The sequence below is a fragment of the Budorcas taxicolor genome, chromosome 1 (assembly GCF_023091745.1).
Source record: "Budorcas taxicolor isolate Tak-1 chromosome 1, Takin1.1, whole genome shotgun sequence".
In the NCBI taxonomy this organism is placed as follows: domain Eukaryota; kingdom Metazoa; phylum Chordata; class Mammalia; order Artiodactyla; family Bovidae; genus Budorcas; species Budorcas taxicolor.
The window spans coordinates 19,758,331-19,781,339 of NC_068910.1; the positions used below are offsets into that span (position 1 = coordinate 19,758,331).

Consider the following 23,009-nt stretch of genomic DNA (forward strand, 5'->3'; position numbering starts at 1 on the left):
TAGTTTGAGTTTTCTCTTTTTTTCTCCTAGGTCAGTCTAGCTTAAGGTTTGTCAATTTTGCTAATCTTTTCAAAGAGGCAATTTTTACTTATGTGGATTTCCTTTGTTTTTTCTTTTCTCTATTTCATTAATTCTTGCTCCAATCTTTATTATCAAATATTTCTGTCCTTTTGTTTACTTTGGATTCATTTTCCCTCTTTGTTTTATAGTTTAGGATAGGTTACTGATTTGAAATCTTTCTTCCTTTTTAATACAAGTGATTAAAGCTATAAATTTCCCCCAAGCATTGTTTCAGTTGCATCTCATAAATTTGACATGTCTTCATTTTCATTTATCACAACAGTTTTTTTCTCATTTCTCTTGGGTAATTTTTTCTTTGGCCCATTGATTATTTAGGAATGTGTTGTTTAATCTCTATATATTTGTAAAGTTCCCAATTTTCTCTTATTGAATTGTAATTCTACATTGAGTTGCAATTCTACACTGTTCTGATCAGGGAACATACTTCATATGATTTCAATCCTTTTAAATGTTTTGAGGCATGTTTTACAGTGTAGCTGGAGAACACTCCACATACACTGGAGAAGAATGTGCTTCATGGTTCTCTTTTAACTTTCCCCAAACCCTCTCGTCACCCCCCATCCCGCCACCATCTGTTGGGCTGTCTGCATCATTCAGCATCACATCCAGTTGTTAGGCTTCACTAATTTCCTGCTGATCTATTATTTTCAGTAATGCCTTGGGAGCACAAATTACTCCACAGTTTGATCCAATTAAATCCAGGTTCCTTTACAACGGTCATTTTTGAAGCCTGTTTTTCAGTTTTTTCTGACTCCAGGAGGGCAGTTCTTCCCTGATACTCTCTGGTAAACCAGGAGAGGGAAACTTTAGCTTACTGCTCTCATAGAACTACTAACCAACTCTTAACTGTTCACCACCACAATCCCTGGGCTTCCCAGGTGGCATAGTGGTAAAGAATGAGGCTGCCAATGCAGGAGACGTGGGTTCAATCCTGGGTTCAATTGCAAAGAGTCAGATGCAACTGAGCACACACACACACACAAACGTACACAATGCCTATTGTTTTGGAGAGCACTTCTTAGGCTTAAAATTCTCCACAGTGTCCAATCAAGTGAGTTTCCTATGGTAAGCTTCACACTCCTCTATTGGTATTTTTTCATTTGTTTGTTTTGTTTAAGTCTTTATTGAATTTATTAAGTTATTACAATATTGCTTCTGTTTCATGTTTTGGTTTCTTGGCAGCAAGACATTTAGGGTCTTAGCTCCCCAGCTAAGCTGGCAGCCTACCTTTCTCTTTCAAGGAAGAGATACCACATACCTTGACTAGAATCTGAAGGGAAACTTAGCTCCATCTTCTTGACCACATCTGCCCAGAGTGAGCTTCCACCTGATTTGGCTGGGTGGAATAGGGTAAGAGAGAGAAGAGAGCCTCCTTGATGGGTCAGCAGTAAAGAATATGCCTGCCAATGCAGGAGACGCCAGTTTGATTCTTGGGTTGGGGAGATCCCTGAAAAAGGAAAAGGCAACCCACTCCAGTATTCTTGCCTGGAAAATTCCATGGACAGAGGAGGCTGACAGGTAACGAAGCCTGGTGGGCTACAGTCCATGGTGTCACAAAGAGTCAGACTCAGTTCAGCATGCACACACACAATGAGAACCTCCCTCTAGTGAGAAATTCCAAGTTATTTCAGGCTCCTTATAACCTTTAAAACATAGTATCCATTCAAAGAGGGCAACGTGGCCATCATGAGAACAGGGACACCATCTATTTTCTTCACCACAGTTTTCCCATATCCTAAAACACCACACGAATTGCCTGACATTTGTTCACTGCTCTCAAAATACAGCTTTTGAATGAATGATAACCTGTTACTGTTCCTTTGTTATACTGGCTTCCTTGGAGATGAAAATGATGAGAAGTATTCTTACAGTAGTTTTCTGAAAGTATCCTCCAAGGGACCTGGGACATGACCTGACACCTATGTCTTCAGGGACTCTATGTATCAATAAAATATCCCAAGAGTCTTCTAGCCAAGAGGTCTGGCCTCATTTTCAAAGTGATCTCAGAAAGCAAGAAGCATATTCTGGAATCTGGAACTGGCACCATAGAACAGAGTGTGGTTCCTTCAGTTTTGTAAATGAAAAGCAGCATGAAGAAGCTGACCGCCAACAAGCTGATTGCCTGTTGAAAAGGAGACAAATGATTCTAAATAATTGGCCCACAGATAGGCCACAGGGAGACCTAAATGCCTAGCAATCTCCTGGAAGATCACAGAGGATAGAGGCTTGTCCTCTTATTTGGAAATGAAAGAATCAGGTTTCTTCCCAAAGCAGTCAGAGCCCAGCCTTAATAGGAACAGGTCTAGAAGTCCTAGAAAATTCCTAAAATAATGGTTAAACGGTAGCTATTGAACCACCACCTTCTTGGAAACTAACTGTGTTCTAGACCTACGGATTGGGTTAAGTGCCTCTCTTATGTGGGACCCTGATGCTAAGGTCCACCTACTTACTGAGCCTTCCCCCAGCCTTCCTTGCAGACTCTGCTTGGCCCCCTGCCCACTCTTCTGCGCTGTCAGCTTCACCAAGAGCTTTACTTCATCCGGATCTCTCACTTTCTGTTCCTCCCTCTCACCTGACACTTACCCACCCCAGTCCTTGTCTGACTCCACCCTGCTCTAATTCATCGGTTAATTGGTGAGGTCAACTAATTTGTCAATCTCCTGCTTGAGTCCCTGTTGAGATTCTGCAACTCTGTGTCTTTAACTTTTTGGGGAAGTAGCCGCATCTCAGATGTTACCCTCATATCTTCCCCAGGTTATTAAAAAAGAAAGAAAGAAAGAAAAAGAAGGCAGTCCAGAAAAAACTGGGTGGGGAAAAAAAAAAAAAACAGCTCTCAGTCTCTGCCCCTTGGTATCAGCTTTGAGACACCTGGCCCAGTACAGCCTGTGCTACGTTTCAAAGAAGAGGCAGATAACTTTGAAGATTTGATTTCACAAGGGACAAAAGATAAAAGTCTCTGTCAAGTTGTCATTAGATGCTTAATGCTATCCATGGTGGGGTGCTGGAGGCGCCCCTCCTTCTCTGTAGACCTCTAGCAGATTAAGTTTCAGAGCTTTAATTTGAGGAAGGATTTACAGCTGTGAAGAGGTATAATATCATTTTGATTTGGGTTGTACTAGGCTGGGGAAACCAGATTACATTTGTATGAAACTGTATTAGAAGATATGACTGAAACCACCAAAATCAAATAAAAGGAAAATTTTTCAGAGAGCCTGAAAAATGGGGGCCTGTCTTTTCTTTCCAACGCCTGTGCATTGTTTCACTGTTATTCTGATTTACACCAAGAGGATCCAAGCAGAAACACAGGAGGCAGATGGCAAAAATGCCTGTGCTTGTCAGATCCATCCATTCATCAGTCTGTCATCAACCTAATCCAGAGGCAGGTTCCTTGGGTAAAGAAACAGAAATTAATTAACCCTTAGAGAAGTGGGAAAGTTAGCAGGGGAGGAAAAAAAAAAAACACCTCATGAAAAATACCTTACTTTCATCTCCTGGGGCACTGTCTAATTCAGAGTGTCAGAGAAATCCATCACATAGTCTCTGAAGTTCCTCTGGGCCTCAGTCCATCCACCACCACCATATGCCACCCTGTGTGTGTGTCACACAGCATCCCCAAGATAATGACTTACACGGAGACTGTGCCTTTCCTCCAGAGCAATCTTAAAACTGTTTTAAAACCTGACTCTGCTCATTTGCACAGCAAACAATAAATCACTTTGGGTACCGCAAAAACCCAGTTTCCTATAAGATGAGACACGGGAAAGAATTAGCTGTTGCTTGTAATTGTTTGTCCTACACAGCTACACAGAGCTGGACAGATTATCAGCATCTTCTAGTAGGATTTAGAGATGCACAAGTGGAACACCATGGGTGGGACTCCTAAATTTGGAACGACTGTGCCAAAGCTTCTGGCACAATAAGCTGAAGATTTTTTTAAAAATCCTTTTTATTTTCTATTTCGGTATAGTCAGTTAACAGGCTTCCCCCTGGTGGCTCAGTGGCAAAGAATCCACCTCCAATGCATGAGACACTGGTTCAATCCCTGGGCTGAGAAGATCCCCTGGACAAGAACATGGCAAGCCACTCCAACATTCTTGCCTTTAGAATCCCATAGACAGAGGAGCCTGGTGGGCTATGGTCCATGAGGGTCGAAAGAGCTGGACAGAACTGAAGCGACTGAACACACACACAGAGCTGACTATCAATGTTGTGATAGTTTCAGGTGCACAGTGAAGGGACTCAGCCATGCATATATATGTATCCACTCTCCCCCAAACTCCCTTCCCATCCAGGCTGCCACATAACATTGAGCAGAGCTCCCTGGAGGCCCTTGACTAGGTTATCCATCGCAAGTACAGCTGCTGCTGCTGCTGCTAAGTCACTTCAGTCGTGTGACTCTGTACAACCCCACAGACGGCAGCCCACCAGGCTCTTCCGTCCCTGGGATTCTCCAGGCAAGAATACTGGAGTGGGTTACCATTTCCTTCTCCAATGCATGCATGCATGCCAAGTCGCTTCAGTCGTGCCCAACTCTGTGCGACCCCATAGACGGCAGCCCACCAGGCTCCTCTGTCCACAGGATTCTCCAGGCAAGAATACTGGAGTGGGTTGCCATTTCCTTCTCTTGTAAGTACAGCAGTGTGTACATATGAAGCTTCTAGTTTCAACTGGAATATCTCATGGACAGTTGGGGAGAGTTCGGGGAAGCAGGGCTGCTTCTTAACACCACAGGAGAACTGTTGGCTTGCCAAAATGGGGTAAACCACGAACTCAGTCACAAGCATCTCTCAGGGGTTACCTAATTTTGAAACTGTAAGCTCATCTAAGCATGGTTATAGTAGTCAGGGAGACAATAATGCATAAGGATGATCTTTCTGAACTGTGCCAGAAATTGCGATCTCTCAATTACCACCGGGATGGAAGGAACAGGTTTTCCACAAGAAGTACTTTAAGCACCTGCTTTTTACACCTCCACATCTCTTTAGATAAAAGAGAACTGTCTTAGCTCCCAAGTTGAAATGGGCCCATTTACCAGAGGGGTCAAAGTCTTTGCTTTTGTAGTCATAGCCAACTGGATTAATCAGAACACAGGAGAGGTGTTAGAGAAAGGTGCCTCTTTTTCAAACAGAGGGTGAAAACACAATTTCCTCAGGATCATAAAGCAGTTGCAAAGATGCAAAATAAAATTGAGGTTCCCATTTTCAGGTATGGTTTACTGACAAAACTAATCAGATAAAAATACATCCCACATCTCTCAGATTGCTCAAAAGAAACCCATCATGATTATTTATAATATATTCTACAATAACCGAGTAGCCATAAATTCTCCCTAATTCCCACAGTTATGAACAGGACATAGTGTTAATGTCTTTATCTTACTCTCAGCTAATAAATAAACCTTAGAATGAATGTCATTTCTTACAGTCAGTGTCATCAAGAAAAAAAGTTAAAAAACAAAGTTCTTTTCCTTTTAAGAATTGATTGAAAAGATTTCCCACCTTGTCAGACAATATAATAGAGGTCCATTCTAGACCTTGAGGAAAAAAACAAAAAAAGCACAGTTTCTTCAGCCTTTGAGCACTAAGCTAGTTATTGATAATACAGAGTCTTGAATGTGATACTGAACTTGGTCAGAAGTGGCTGCCTTGTAAGCAAAGGAAAACAGAGGAAAGCAGGAGGAGGTAAGAAGGCAGAGCCACGCTGCCGACATTTCGTCCTCTGCGCTTCAGTTTCCTTCTCTAGAAAATGCAAGTGTAGACCAAGACAAGCCTGAAACAAAAGCCAATCTCTACTTTTAAAAATAAATGAAAAGGCCTTTAACTCTTAAGCAGAAAATGTTGCTCAAAATACTCTCATAGTTTATTAACCCGCGGCAAGAAGGCACCAAGTATGTGGTTAGAAACAGGGGATATAAGCAACACCACCTGATTCCACATCCTGACTGGACCACTTACTAGCTGTGTGATGCTGGGCAAATTCCCTAACCTCTCTGAGTCTCAGTTTTTCTATATGTAAAAGAGAAATAATGAAAGCTTCTATATGGCAGGACTAGCTCAAGGATTAAATCAAATGCTACATATAAAGCTGTTAGCACAATGCTTAGTCCCCCAGAAAACACAATAGACATTATTGGTCTATTATCAGTAGTAATAATAATAGTTATCATTATTAGAAATACAATTAATAATAATTCTATTTTAATACAACAAAGGAGATATTTACATACTTAGAACATTCCCTACCCGATAATCTACAAAATGAAGGATCAAAACCGAGTTAAGAAAAAAAAAGCATGATGTGATGTCCTTTAGATCAATAAAAGTGCCAAGTAAAGCAATCCAAATTTAGAACACTCGAGCTGTTCTGCAGTGACTCTGCCTGCCGTCAGTTGGGGAAAGGAAATTCATGCTCCCTGCGTTCAGAAGAGCTGCTCGGAAATGCTAGCTGACCCCTGACAAACCTGCAGCCTCCCCAAGAACACAGTTAGGCAGCTTAATTTGAGCAAGCAGAGAGAAAGCATGAGCCCACACTCAGGTGCGGCCCCATTTCCATCTGAGCAATTTAAACAGGAGCCACAGTTCGCCTCTGCAGACACCAAACCCAGCTGCCAGGGAAAGGTTTCAGACCCACTCTGGTGCCCCAGCGATTTCCAGTTCAGTAGAAAGCTGCAGAACACACGGTCTCACAGCATATGATTTCCTCATATTTCATCAGTTGCCAGGCTTTAAACAATTTTAACCTTCCTTCCAGGTGAATGCAGAGATGGCTACATTTTAAGTGGAAACAGAATGAGAAGCTTAAGCCGGTTTCATGTCCCTGGGTGGGTATCCGATTAGCAGGGTGACCCTGGCCAACTCCTGACTCCTCTGAGCTTTACTGTCCTCATCTATAAAATGGGCAAAAGCTGGGGAAATGTGCATTCCCCACCAATGCCTAGATACTATTGTTAATCTTTAAGGCTCCATTTATTTTCTGTCCTGAAGTGAAACATGCTGACAATCTACTCTAACATCCTCCTGTAATAATAATCATTTTTTAAAAGGTAAAAAAGAAAATATGCCACCACATAACTTGGCTAGGGGCAAAGCAACTTCAGCAAAACAGTTGGTGTCCCACAATTTATTCCTTAATCACTTCTGCTGTAATATTTCTGGGGCACATCAAAGGACAATAACAGCCCAATGTTGGTAATCCTCTCACATATAAAAACTTTCATTATGGAGTGTTAAAGGCATCACTCTGTATGAGAAACAGGAATCAATAGGAATTGGCCTTTATCCCCCACTTCCTTACCAACAGAGATGGCTTTTTCTCCCCAGTGATACACACTGTTTGGCCACAGCTTCCTCTGATGGCTGGAGAAAAGCAACAAGATGAAAAGCCACTGTGATAAATGAAAAAAGGGGGAAAGAATTTCAGGAACATGTCTCTGTGACAGACACAAAGAAACGAGTCCATTCTAATTAGCCGAAATGCTGCTCATAAACTTTGGCTTTGATGTGTGTTTAAAAGTCACCGGGATCCATTTCAACTGGGTTATTTTGATGCTGTCACATGTAAAAGATTTTTTATTCAAAAAGTGTTTTTAACGAGCACCCTAACAGCAGGATATTTTGGAGATACTGTGGCAGACCCTAGTAAATAACACAAACTAAAAGGGTCGTCAGTAGCCATTAATTCTTTTCCTATTATCTATAATGCAATTATTGGAGTCAGAAATATAACATTCCTTACAGATTTTCCTTTTTTAAATTCAGCCAAACTATAGGATTCGTTCCCTTGAAAGCATCATTCTGCTGCTGCTGCTAAGTCGCTTCAGTCGTGTCTGACTCTGTGCGACCCTATAGACAGCAGCCCATCAGGCTCCCCCATCCCTGAGATTCTCCAGGCAAGAACAATGGAGTGGGTTGCCATTTCCTTCTCCAAGCATCATTCTAGATTCTCTAAAAACCCAGAGTCAGCACATGCTTTCCCTTTATTATGAACATATAAAGGTCAGAGGCTATTCATAGCACATCCCTAATAAAGGTCATCAACAGACCACATCTTGCCAAAGCAAGTGGCCAATTTCTGGCCTCTCTTTACTTAGCCACTTAGCAGTATTTGATAGCAGATCACTCCCTCCTTCTTAAATCATCTTTTCTTTAAAAGCTCACACACACACAAACCACACAACCAAATTACTCTATCCCTCCACTATTATCCTGTTCTCCTTATCAAAATTTGAAACCATCTCATTTATTTTTGTGCATGTTTGTTATCTGTCTTCATCTCTGTGGCTAAGAAGGAAGTTCCTGATACATCATAGACACTCCATAAATATCAGATGTCCGACTAACTCCTAGTATTTTGTGACAAATAAAGAGACTAAACCTCAGAGGAGTTAAGTGACTTGCCTAAGGCTGCACAGTAAGCTCTTAGACTGAGACAAGATTTGAACCCAAGGCCATGTAACCCTGAGCGCAGACTCACGACCATTATACCATTGAAAAGAAGTCCCAGGTAAATGTCCAAGAGCAGAGTTGGTAAACTCTACGGTGAAGGAGTAGATAGTAAATACTGTTGGCTTTGTGTTCTGGTCCTAGAACCCCTGCAAATTCAATGATGATTTGTAGAAAGAATAGATTTTACCTCTGTCCTTCTTGGGCTGTACACAGAGGGGCCTACAAATCCCATGCTTCCCCAGTTCTAAGACCAAAGAAAGAGCCTGGGGTCAGTAACAGAGACATCAATGGTTTAATGAGTAAGGGGAGCTTGCATGTCTGAAACAAGGTCCTAGAGCAGCGCCCCACCATGTGCAATGGATGGTTGGCGAGACATGGCAACAGTCTTTTCTCCCGGGTTGCAGAGGGAGGAGACTGCCGGCTATAAGCAGAGTCCCTATCAGGTTGACTCACCAGCTACTGGGAAACTAGCAGAGGGGCACGCCCTCACTGCCTCTCCCATAACAATCACCAGCTAGGGCCTGAGGCAAGCATGTAGGAAGGACGGCCAGTCATGTAAGCAGCATGTAAGTGAAGCAGGCACTTGTTGAATAGAGGATATTCAAAGAGAAGAGAATAGCCGCCTTGAGTGGCCTGACCATACAGTCAGCAAGATCACTGAGGGCAAAGGTCAGATGTAGACACCTTGTGCTGCTGTGCTGTGTCACGCTCAGTCATGTCCGACTCTTTGCAAGCCCCTGGACTGTAGCTTGCCAGGCTCCTCTGCCCATGGAATTCTTCAGGCAAGAATACTGGAGTGAGTTGCCATTTCCTACTCTATAGGATTTTCCCCACCCAGGAATCAAACCCGTGTCTCCTGCGTCCGCTGCCTTGGCCGGCAGATTCTTTACCACTGATCCACCTGGGAAGCCCACATAGGCAACTCGGGCAGCTAAAGTAGTCCACTTCCCACAATAGGGAGATGAATAGATTTCAATCAATTGGTACACTTACTAAAAGGAAGCTGAAGCTTGGGGCAATTCCCATTCAGTTAGAAAAAAAGTAAAGAAGGATTGGGAATGGCAAAGGCAAACAGTTGAAAACTCTGTGTTATCCCCTTTCCAATTAAGAGGCTTTGTGTCCATGTGGAGAAAGTAAGCAGCCCCCAAAATGAGAGAGAGGAAAATACCTGCTCTCACCTCCTTGGCTTCCCACATGCCTGCCCTGCTGAGACTGTCCTTTGGCGACTGCACAAAGAGCCAAAAAAGTGACTCCTTCACAGCATGAGGACACTTTCAGCTGAGGACAAGAGGAGGCTTTCTCTCGGCCTTTTATACAGTCATTCACAGGAAGGGACATCCTGTGACCTCATTCTCACTCCGAAGTAAGTGAGAGCCAGGTGGTTTGCTGCCTCTGGGTTCTGCAGAAACTCTCCCTTTGATGGCACCATTCCGCTCCTCTGACGCCAAGTCCTCAGCAAGGGCACATCTCCATTTCCAGAAGGGGTGGTCTCCTTGGGGACCGGCTGCCCCCTAGGAACACTGGGCAGCACCAGAGGAAAGGAGCAGAAGGAAGAGAAGCCCCACGTGCAGTCCTATGAGTTAGTTCAAAGAACCACCCTTTATCAGAAGTAATTCTCTCCAGGGAAAGGTGCTTAGGACAAAAATGTAGTGACGGCAATACAAATGGGATGCTTAGATACAAAACGTTTCAATGTGCCCATTTGGACAGCACCATTTTGAAGCAATCATTTTGATGACGGTATGAAACTACTTGAAATGTCAGCCCTTAACCTAGAGAAATATCTAAGTGAACAATTTTGGATCCATGTTATAATTTATATTTGCCACTTTACTTATGTTTTGTCTTTCTCCTTAAAGACGTGACAACACCTGTCTTGATCGCCACTGCATCCCTAGTGGCCAGTAGAGCACCTCACACGTCACTGTTTATTGAAAAGCTAAATGACTATGACTCACACTGCTGTGATGACGTCTATTTCTAGTACAATTACCACTTCTGCCAAGACTACTGCTTAGTAGGTGCATAGTAATTTGTGGAAAAAAATGAACAGCCAACGTCACTACTACCATTATTGTATATAACAACTAGTACTACCGCCACTGGGGCTACCCAGGTGGCTCAAGCGGTATGGAATCCGCCTGCCAGTGCAGGAGACGTGGGTTTGATTCCTGGGGCAGGAAGATCCCCTGGAGGAGGAAATGGCAACCCACTCCGGTATTCTTGCCTAAAAAATCCCGTGGACAGAGGAGCCTGGGGGGTAACAGTCCATAGGTTTGCCAAGAGTCAGACACAACTGAGTGACGGAACACACTTTACTGCCACCACCCCACCATTGCTCAAGGTGGCTATCTGTTAAAAAACCAAAGGGGCTAGCATTATGCAGCACCATACTCACTTTATAGAGGAGAATACAGGCACAGAGAAGTTAAGTAAGTATCCCAGGACAAACACGAAACAGGTGGTAGGACTAAAATAACGATGCGCTTATCATTACTCTCGGCCAAATAAAGTGGAAGGATTGAGGACGAGACTGAGGATGAAGGAGCCTCTGCTTTGGTCTTAAAGCCTCTTTCTGGTCTCTTAAGCACTTCCTTTCTTTGGAAAAGAATCAGGGATCCTGGAAGAAATGGCTGATTTCAGAACTGGGTCAGGAAATGGACACGGTGATCTAGGAAAGTTTGTCACAGGAATCTATCAAAGACTATTGAGGCATATCAAACTGACTCAAAGCCAACTTGAAAGGGCTCCCACTGGCCAAAGATGGATTAATTTCAACATCAACAGAACAAGGAATATGGTAAAGCGAAATAGATCTACTTTATAAAAATCCGTGAGTTCCATAATGGTACTTTTTAAAATCACTGGTTTCCTTTGCAAGTTGTGAGGGTAGCAACTCACGACTGAGAAAATACACAGAAAGAGAGAAAAAAATTTTAAGCATTTTGTCTGCCTTTCCTGTGTGGACTGCACTTCAAGGTAACCTAACAGGAATTACAAGTCCTTCTTTATGGAGGATTCACAGCTAATAGGAGCAGGAGGAATAAGAGAATTAAACCTTCCCACTCGGCATCAATTTGCAGCAAAGAACAATTGGAAAATAAAGTTGAAAGTACAATTCCATTTATTATGCCATCCCAGAATATGAAATACATACAAAACCTTTGCACTGAAACCTATAAAGCATTGCAGACAGAAATTAAAGAGCAAAATAAATGGAAAGATATAGCATATTCATGGATTGAAGGATTCAATATTGTCAAAACGGCATTTCTCTCAAAAAATCAATCTGAAGTTTCAATGCAATTCCAATCAAAATCCCAGTAGGACTTTTTGTAGAAATTGACAAACTGATTCTAAAATTTATTTGAAACACAAATGAACTAAAAGAGCCAAAACAGTTTTAATAAAGAACTACAGAATTGGAGAACTCACACTACTTGATTTTAAGACTGACTATAAAGCCACACTAATCAAAACAGTGTGTTATTAATGAAGGATACACAAATGAATCAAGGGAACAGATTGAGGAGTCCAGAAATAGACTCACACAGAAATGGTCAATTTATTTTTGACAACAATGTAAAGTAATGCAATGGGGGACTGTGGTATCTTTTTGATAATATTGCTAGAACAACTGGGTACCATATTGGGTGAGGGGGGGGGGAAGTTGCAGAATGCTGACCCTTACTTTATACCATACATAAATATTCCATCAAAATAGATCATAGACCAAACTTTTAGCATAAATCATAGGAAAAAAAATCTTTGCAACCTTGGACTAGAACAAGATTTCTTAGTAAGGAACAAAAGGAATAATAAGTGAAAATTTTAAATTGCTTTTTAAAAGCCACTGTCATGTACAGAGGAAAACATCTGCAGCATACATATCGAACGAAGGATTTGTATGCAGAATACATAAAGAACTCCTATAAATCAAAGAAACAAAAAGAGGCAGAGATGTGAAGATACTTCACAAAAGAGTTTATACAGATGGCAAATAATCACATGAAAACAGATCAACATCATCAGTTATCAGGAAATACAAATTAAAACTGAAATGACATTAAATTAAAATTTATAAGAGCAACCTTCCCAAGGGTTGGCAAGGATGTAGAACCATTGTAAGGCTCATAAATTGATTCTGTGAATGTAAAATGGTACAACCACTTTGAAGAAGTGTTATGCCGTTTCTTTAAAATTTTCCATGTATTCATAATACACAACTCAGACACTTCACTCTCCAGTATTTGTTTATCCAAGAGAAATAAAACTATGCCCACAAAAATATCTGTACTGTAAGTAGTTTTACTCATTATAATCCAAATCTGTAAACAACCCTAATGTAGACCAAGGAATGAATACACAAAATGAGTAAATCGACAAAATGAGGGCTGCCTATATAATAGAATGGTTGTGAGAAATAAAAAAACAAACTAGTAATACATGCAGTTGCACAGATAATTATCTAAATCATACTCACTCAAGGAAGTCAGACACAAAAGAATACATATGACTCAATTTATTAAAAATTCTAGAAAATGCAAAAAAAAAAATCCCTAGCGACAGAAAATAAATTAATAGTTGCCTGAAAGCTGGGACTAGAGGGAGGGAATGACTACAATATGAGACGAGGGAACTTTTCAGGGTGATAGAAATGCTCTGCATCTTAATTGTGGTGGTGGTTTCACTGGCACATCCCTCTTTTAAAACTCACTGAACTACACATTTCACATGAGCACAGTTTAGTACATACAAACTACACCTAAGTTGAGTTTTTTTTAAAGATTTCTACCAAAGCAAAAACACACAAAAATCTGACAATCTGTGTGAACCCATTCATGTGAAGTGAAAAAAAAAAAAAATAGCATGGTAATAGAACAGTTGCTATCTTGGAAGGCAAGTGCACACATAATGACTAGGTAACTTCTGGGGTACTAGAGATGTTGCTGTCTCTATCTGAGTAGTAGTTACATGGACAGTTCATCTTCCTAGCATTCAATGAGCACTTAAGTTGGGCACTTTTGCTCTATTTCTGTTACTTCAATAAACAAATAAAAAGTAGAGGACTGTTAGAAATTAGCAGACAATAACCAAATGCAATGTATCAATACTGTACAGCATGTGATCTGAAAAACTCAACGGTAAAAAATTTATACAGAATGGAAGAAAACTGAACATGAACTACTTATTAGATATTAAAGAATCATCATTCACTTCATTGTGTGTGTACTATAGTTACAGCCCTTATCTGTTAAAGAAACATAGAAGAGTACTTATAGGTGAAATGAGATGATGTATAGGATTCACTTTAAAGCAATGGTCCCTAACCTTTTTGGCACCAGAAACTAGTTTCGTGAAAGACAATCTTTCCACAGACGAAAGGCTTGGGAATGGTTTCAGGATGATTGAAGTGCATTCCATTTATTGTGTACTTTATTTCTATTATTATTACATCAACTCCACTTCAGATCATCAGGCATTAGATCCCGGAGGTTGGAGACCCCTGCTTTAAAGTATTTCAGGACAAAAATATATATAGTCATTTCTATTTTTAAAAAAGTAAAAAAAAAAAAAAGAATGTAAAGTGAGGGTAAAGTTCAGGGATGGAGCAGAGAGTCAGAGAATGTGTGCCGTTATCTATCATGCATATGACCAAAATCCTATTCTTTGCACTCTGAAGATCAAAATGTTCACATCAAAATGGCTGCATCAAAATGTCCTGCTTCAGAACACACATCGCAAGAAAGGTCTCAGGGGCCCAGAAACATGACAAGCAGGAACAGAATGAAATTTAAGAGAGTCCGATTAGGTTCTGAATGACAGCCAGGCAGATATATGATGACAAACAGTGCCCTTCCTTCCTCCGGAGACAGGTCTATTTTGAGCCCAAAGTGAGGAAAGGGAGTGCACATTATCCAGGGCATTTCACCATTGTCCTTCTGGTCCCGTTATCACCAACTGAGAAGCCTACCCAGGTATTAGGAGGGGGAGAATACAACAGGAAGCAGAAAACAGATTCTGATGGTATCAGTCAGAATCTCAGCAGACAGAAGTCACATTTGACTGCAACTTTGAAGACAATTAAACATAGGAACTCCTTTCAGAGGTGCAGGTAGGGTCACAAGTTAAGGATGCTGAGATACCTGGGACTACCTACCTGCAGCATGAGCTCTTTACTTCCCTTAGCCTAAAAGAGCAAAGGGAGGCAATGTGTAACCAGAGCCTCATGAGATAAGTGAGGCTGCAGCTACCACCAAGAGCTGGAGACGTGGAGGGAAAGGCAGGCTACACGGAAAATGCCCTCCCACCTCTTTCTCTCTTTCTGTCACCTCATCTATTTCCAGGATCTCCCAGTGACGGAAACAAACCAGAAACTGCAGTCATGGCAGCCCAGGTGATACAGTCTACTGAGGTCAGTCTCCTGGGTCAAAGAGCGGGGAAGTGCAAGTTGTCTAATAGACTAGGAGGCAGAGGATGGAGAATTCCTCCCATGGAGTAGATAATGTCTTCAAATCTGCAAAGAGAACTTATGGCCATTTTATAAAACCTCTAATTCAGCTGGACCTAAGGCTTCAGATCCTTAGTTGAAATGGGAATATTTCTAAGCATTTTACAGGTGGCCTGAGAACAAGTAATCAAAGATTGTTTCACAATTATATACACAGAACATTCCATTAAGTAGCTCCGCCTGCTCAGACTTGGACTTGTAAATTAAAAACTTTTCTTCTACACAAAACACTTCCAAGTTACATGGACAGAAAAGTAGAGAAAGCTGGTTGTATTTTCCAGGGGCTTTAACCATCATTCTATTAAAGAAAAATCAGAGTCAAGTTACCATGGGTGGAAACCCAACTCCAAGGACTGATGGGGAGGAGCATCACCTTGTGAGGCTAAGGATGGAATCCTTCTTCTGGCCAATTGGTCCCTGAAGGACTGACCTTTCCCTGCCCTCTGATGGGCAACTCCTGTCACTGCTACCCTTACTCCCAGGGGCGTTTGGGACTGTTTTGCTACTGACGCCAATGCTGCTTCCTCCCACCAGGGGCTTTGCATCAGATGTGCCCTCTACACTTAACATGCTTCTCTCCATTCTCCTGCAAACTCCTACTTCCATCTCAACTCTCACTTCCCAAGGAAAGCTTTGCCAGCTTCCCTAAGGAGCTCAAAAACCCCAAGGCACACTCCTGTAAGACCCAGAACATTTTCTTCATGGAAGAACTTTCACGGTATGACTCTCTGTCTTACCTGGCTGAATAGTTAGTTTCACATGGTAAGGACTGTGTGTGCCTTCGTGTACCATCATATTTTGGGGACCTCATGTACTATCTGGCTCATAAGTAAAAAGTGAAGTTGCTCAGTTGTGTCCAACTCTTAGTGACCCCATGGACTGCAGCCTACCAGGCTCCTCCGCCCATGGGATTTTCCAGGCTCATGGGAGGCACCAATTATTGATGAATGAATAAGTCTTCACTACAAGAGAACATTCTTCCATTCAAGGAATAGTCTGAATTTTGTTTTAGTCTTTTAATAATGTAATACTATAGGGTGGTTTTTTGTCCCCAGAACTAAATTACTGGGAACTCTCAATTAGCTGATAGTTTCTACCCCATTTTCTTACCTCTTGTATAAGAAAATAATATTTAATGAGGTTTTTTAAAAAATAATGTTTAAATTATGCTTAAGATTCACATAAATCCAACTTAATCTCATAGACTGTAATTTATATAACTGCTGTTTTAAGAAATTACTTATAAGTACTCCAGAAAAGAAAAAAAAAAACACATATCCTGGGTCCTATTTACTAATGCAGGAAGTTAGCCACACAATTCTTTAAAGGTTTTCAAGAGGAGCTGAAACCCAAAGAACTTTAGAATTCTCAATTAATCTAGAATGAGCGGGTATATTCTGGATAAGTGAGGTTTTATTGGAACTCAAGTCCAGTTTTAAAAAAGGTCTTAAAACTTTTATTCTAATAGTAAGCAATAAATTCTTCTATGATTTCAATGCTTAAATGCTTCTTTTATGACTAATAAAATCGGTCAAATTTCCATTTTGTTTTATATCCAGTTCAGAATCTACTTGTCACATGTGTCAGGAGCTATATATTCGTGTATCCTGCGTGGTACCATATTTATCTCTGAATCCCCATAAAGTTTAGTTGAGCAGACTGCACTTAGACATACTCAGAAAGGGTGCAGTGAATGAATGAGAAGAGAGTAGAAAAGGAAGCTGACATTTGTTGAACACATTATGTCATGTCGCAGCTGCTATGCAAGGAGTTTTACATAACAACGACAAAGCTTAGTAAGTTTTATGTCAGGAAAGTGAAAGTCCCTCAGTCGTGTCTGACTCTTTGCAATTCCATGGACTATACAGTCCATGGAATTCTCCAAGCCAGAATACTGGAGTGGGTAGCCTTTCCATTCTCCAGGGGGTCTTCCCAACCCAGGGATCGAACCCAGGTCTCCCACAATGCAGGCAGATTCTTTACCAGTTGAGCCACAAGGGAAGCCCAAGAATACTAGGGTGGGTGCTACGCTAATGCAGACTCTATACGTGATCTCATGCGATAAGGTAGTTTGCCCAGACACAAAGAGATTAAGTAATTTGTTGAAGGCTACACAGCCAGAGCTGGGATTTGTTTCCAAGCTTTTAGCAGTGGTCATTCTGCCTCATCTTCCTGATCTCTCTCATTTTAACCTTGACAATACAAGAAGCAGGAAGACAGTGTTTAAAAACTTCATCTTCAGACATGAGACCTTTACTATAAATGAAATGTTAAGTAGAGCTCAGTATCAGGCAGAATGAAAAAGAGCTGCTCTTAGCTTACCAGGGGGTAAGCTAGATGAACCTAGAATGCCACCCAGCCCCTCCAAGCTCTGACACTGCATTTGAATATATTCTGGCAATCTCCGCAGCAAAATTTGGTAAACATTATAAATTAAGAAACTGGACTTAAAATACCAAGATTTCCCAAGGTTAATCATCTAATAAATCATGGAGCAGTAACTTAAACCTTGATTAACTTGACTCCAACGTTTATTTACACATGTGGACAGATGGATGTTGCATAATAGTGATTTTTAAAACATTTAAAACTAACTCCAAGTTCTCCTTGTATTTGGACAATTTTCACACAAAGAAAGATTTGGAAGTTTACACATTGTTTCTAAGTTATCCAATATAAAATACACCAGAAGATATGACTTATTTGTTAAATGAATGATAAAGTGGCAAAAACTTGGCAAAACCTCCTGACTATACCAAGTAAATCCTAGACCTAGGATCACAAGTGCAAAAAGGTGTTTTGATGAAACCAAGCTACTTGTATCCTTCTTTCCATGTATATGCTATGCACACATTACCTTGAGGTCAGGCTTCTTTTTAAAAAAAGAAAAAATATATATATATATATATTCATACATGACCATATTTTCCCACTGCCTTTCCCAAGTAATGCCCAGTTCTAGAACAACTTTGGGTTACAAATACAGTGTGAATACAGAAAGTAGAAACTTCAAAACCATGTACTAGCCAAACTGCTCTCCCTGCCCCTGTCTCTCCCCTTCCCAGCCTGGCTCTGCTTCTCACTGAAAACCTGCAGTGGGGTGATGGCCATGGTGATTTTCTCCTTCTCCTCCACATCCCCCTTCTGTTCCCTCACTTCACTGTCTATTATTCGGATTCTCCCAAGGTTGAAGAAATTAGAGGACAAGAGAGCTCTTCCTTGTGCAGCTTCTGTTACAAGCTGGCTCTGCTCTCTCTGGGTCTCTCCTGCCTGGGTATATATCCAGGAGTCATGTCTATACCTGGCAGACAATGAGAGTTCATGTTGAACTCTCCTGAGGGAATTTCCATGGACTCTGCAAAGGTTTCCCAGAGGTTCTAGGTTGTTTGTGACCCTCTTCCTGTGGAGGAATCTGCCTTGGACCTATCCTATCAGTATACCTGTCAGGATACCTATCAGCATCCTATCCTTCCGTTACCGTAATGAACTAGACTCACAATGATTCCTCCTTGGCTCTCTCCTCTGCAGAGTACATATCTGGTCCCTAGGAAACACATATCTCATGCCCTGAACAAAAATTGGGAAAGCAGGCTAGTTTCCGCACAATTGGCCAACCTGTCTTTGCCTTCCTTTCAGATTTCCTAGGGTGAGTCAGACCCCAGTGTGTGGACCAATCTAAATTCCTCAGGCTTGATTCAGACATTGGGCCTCCGGGTCCTCCAAATGCAAGAAGTACAATTCAGAGCTCTCTGATTAGTCCCCTTGATGACCTCCTCTGACCTTGATGTTACAAGACAGTACTCACTACTATTTCTCCCAAAAGGTGCTGACAACTCATTGCATGACCACAGGTCTCTCCAAGGAAACTTTGTCTCTAATCTCCTCTTGACTCATATATTCAAAAGCCATGGGGCAGGCTCATGACAGTCTACATATGGAACAGTTGGTCTTTCAATAGCTATTTAACAGCTGCCTCAGTGGAAACCCATTCTAACAGCCAGTTCCCTACCTGCCCATACATACATGTGTGTATATGATATTTTATATCATATACATAGTAACAATTCCAACTAGTTAAGGGTGATATAAGAGCCCTGCTGCTGCTACTGCTAAGTCGCTTCAGTCGTGTCCGACTCTGTGCGACCCCATAGACGGCAGCGCACCAGGCTCCCTCGTCCCTGGGATTCTCCAGGCAAGAACACTGGAGGGGGTTGCCATTTCCTTCTCCAATGCATGAAAGTGAAAAGTGAAAGTGAAGTTGCTCAGTCGTGTCCGACTCTTAGTGACCCCATGGACTGCAGCCTACCAGGCTCCTCTGTCCATGGGATTTTCCAGGCAAGAGTACTGGAGTGGGGTGCCATTGCCTTCTCCTAGCACTCCCTAATTCAATAGTAATCATCAGCTCTCACTGATCACTGCTGGTTTGGTGATCACCATCATTATAAACGACTTTATAACCAAAAGCATACCTTGAGAATTTTCCATTTCATACATTCTCAGATTAGAAAAAATAAAATCTATTTGAAATATGCAGACTTAAACTAACATTGCAAAATAGTCCTTATACATTAAATTACTCTCAAATTACTAGCTGTCAGTGACATCCCTGATGGTGAGTGCCCAGGTCTTCCCTGGTGGCTCAGATGGTAATGCGTCTGCCAGCAATGAGGAAGACCTGGGTTTGATCCCTGGGTTGGAAAGATCCTCTGGAGGAAGAAATGGCAACCCATTCCAGTACTCTTGCCTGGAAAATCCCATGGGCGGAGGACCCCCAGTAGGCGACAATCCATGGGGTCGGAGAGTCCGACACGACTAAGTGACTTCACTTTCTTTACATTTTTCAGCTTTTACAAAAGCCCAGATGGTCAGAAAGAGCTTTACTAAATTTGGATCAAATTTTTAATAGAATGATTTTTAAATATTTTTTAAACAATCAGCTCAGAGTTATATTCTACAAAGCTACTTAACAGTATTTGCAGCTAACAGAATATGCAATTACCAGAAAAATCTAGCAAAGTCCTAGTTCTTATATTGTAAGATGTGAAATAATGTGGGAAAACAATGTAAAAAATTATATATATATATATACACACACACACATATATATATATAAATCACAAAGTGAAAATGAGATATTAAATCTAGTTTGTCCATGTCCATCTGAAATTATTCTGTAAATTGCCTAAGTTTAAAAATAATGATTTTCTAATACACAGTTAAGTCAGATGTCTAACCATCATCCTTTATCTTGGGCTGAAAAATAAATTTTAGATCTATTCACAATAAAATATAAAGTACTTCCAGACTCAATCCCTTTTAAGAGTTTTTTCTTCTGTATATACTCAAAGATCTACAACAACTAGATTAATGAGCCAAAAAGTACATTTTAAAAGATTCTCTAAGAGGATCTTATAAAAAGAAGAATTTGATTATGTTTTAGGAGAGGAAATTTCTTTAACCTAGAGGGAGTCAGCAAATGTGAAATCACCAAAAGTATTCAGATTTTTGAAAGGAAAAATGATCTGAGAATCATCTCACCAATGATCTGAGAAGGAGGAGGGGTGAAGTTACTTACTCAGAATAATGAAAGCTAAAGGGTAAAGATGGGGGAAAAACACATAAGATAACTGTTTCACTCGCTTCACTTGGCCTTGATTTAAATCAGAACACTTTCTGCCCTGTATTACTCCAAACAATTTACCAAAAAGGAAAACATTCTTTCTAAGTAACCCAAAGCTCAAGTAGCAAAAACTGCAATGTTATCATACAGCAATTATGATGCTCTGGTTTATGTTTTAAATAGCTCAGAATTGCACATGCTCACGAAGTGGTCCTGGGTGCAGCAGGAGCTCTTCATTTTAATGCAACACTGATTTTCCCAGCAGTTTTCCTCTGCCACCTCATATCTTTCTTTCATAACCCTACGTGGTCCTCCATAGAAATATCCCTTTAACCATGAACACTCAGGAAAACAACCTCCCCCTCCCATACCCGTGGAAAGGCATGTGAAAGAGTCCAGTAACTTTACTTTCTGCAGAACAAGGCAAAAAATATTTCTTTCAGGGTCACCATCCAATTGAGCTGAGTGTTTTAATATTGATACTCTGCAGCAGGTAATTTAATTTGTTTTGAGGAAGGATGAGAATTAAAAGCAACACAAAGAGTAATAATGAATCAGGGGCTAGAATTTTCTCCAAAGTTAGAAACTTTAAATATAGACTCCTTAAATTAGGAAGGGCCTTAACACTGAGGAAATCATTTTGCAGAGGGAAGTGAGAGAAACTGGAAGTGATCTGTCTACAGCCTCCTAGAAGAATGATTCTCTCACCCTAGTCAAGGGTTCTTTCCATGACCCATGCTTTTTCCTTTGCCCTTTCCTTCTGCTTCTTAATCTCTCTGACAAATGCTCAAAGCATCATTTAAATTAGTCCCCTATTCAAAACAACAAGGATTTGCCAAAGGAAGGCAAAGTTTGAGATACAGATTCCAATTAACTACCTCTGATTTCTGGATAACTCAAGTCTTCCAGAAATTGACTCCAGCAGCATGTGCTATTTATTTATACTCAACCCTTTTTCTATAAACAACTTGATATGTTGGCAGAAATATATAAAATGCAACCAGCTAAAAATGAATACAATGGGGAAATTATCACAAAGTGGGGGGAAAGAAAAGGATAAAGCTAGCCTATTAAAAGCACCAACAGTAGGATCTCATGGAAAGAACGAGTATTGATATTCCAAAAGAAATCTCCTGGAGAAACTGTCTTACACCAAGAAAGTAACTTATATAACTAGTGGCTTGTAGCAAATATCATAAGCAATGCAAAAACAGTGACATATCATAGGGACTTTCCCAGCAGTCCAGTAGTTAGGGCTCCGCCCTTTCAATGCACAGGGGTGTAGGTTCAATCCCTAGTTGGGGAGCTAAGATTCTACATGCCTCATGGCCAAAAGACCAGAACATAAAACACAAGTAATATTGTAACAAATTCAATAAAGATTAAAAAAAAAATAGTGACCCACTAGAAATAAGTTGTGGGTTGAAATGAAATGTTAATGAGTTTGTGAGTAGGGATGAGGCACAGATTTGTCTTCTAATGTCTTACTATGCAGGTTTTGGGTTTCTGAAGTAGGTCATTCCTGAGCCTTGCAAGGTTAGAAAGAAAAAAAAAAAACTGAAATGAGAAGAAAGAGGAGACAATTACAGAGTAGGGGAGACAGAGGAAACAATGACAGGCTGATGTCAACCTAGGCATCATTTGTTAAAGAACCAAAAATAATTTATAGCATCATTGGAGGCTCAAATTCATACATCACCTGAACTCAGTTGCACTTTCGCTATGTTATAATGCAATATAGTGTAAATCAATTGTCTCAGAATTTAAAATTAGAGCCCAATTACCTGTGTAAGGGAATCATAAATCCAACTTGTATTTTTCTAACAGGGTTAACAACTCATGATGCCCACTTAAACTCGAGAAAATCAATTTTCTGAGCTTAAGAGCAATTGTGTGTTGGTATTTTTTTCACCCTGGTCTACAGCCTCAGGTTGAAAGGCTGAGGGTAACGAATATAGTGATTGGGGGAGGGTAGGAGTCTCGAGTAAAGATAACAAACACAGAGCATTGAATATGTTCAAAACACCAACCACACGCAGGAAAAACAGGAGTGGGGCCACTTACGTGTAACAGGCAATCAGAACCTGGACACCTGCTATTCGGTGAAGGAGTAAAGGCGAAACACTCCTACTGTTTTTCCAGTTCAGCAAAAATTTCCCTAGGGCTGAAGAGGAAGATGAAATACTAAGTAAGGGCAGAGCTTGCACTCCTGCTAAGAGCATAACAGACCCAGGCCTGCCTGACTGAGGTCACACTTGCATGAAACCCAGAGTCCCCTCCCAGGGGGATTTGCTGGCCTTCTCTTCTGCTGAAAACATCTGAGGGAACACTGTGTGGAGAGCAGAGGGCAGTG

The 23,009-nt window shown here is 40.9% G+C and overlaps 1 protein-coding gene across 7 annotated transcripts in view; it reads right to left on the bottom strand.

Moving 5' to 3' along the window:
• Nucleotides 1-23,009, bottom strand: part of FHIT (fragile histidine triad diadenosine triphosphatase) — a 1,562,042-nt gene that overhangs the window by 926,677 nt on the left and 612,356 nt on the right. For 5 of the 7 annotated variants that reach the window (XM_052643354.1, XM_052643327.1, XM_052643376.1 and 2 more), the window contains one exon: nt 22,721-22,820. The exons of the other annotated variants lie outside the window; for them this stretch is intronic. The gene's annotated coding sequence lies outside the window, so the exon portion shown is untranslated. The remainder of the gene's footprint in view (nt 1-22,720; nt 22,821-23,009) is intronic. 7 annotated transcript variants of the gene reach the window in all.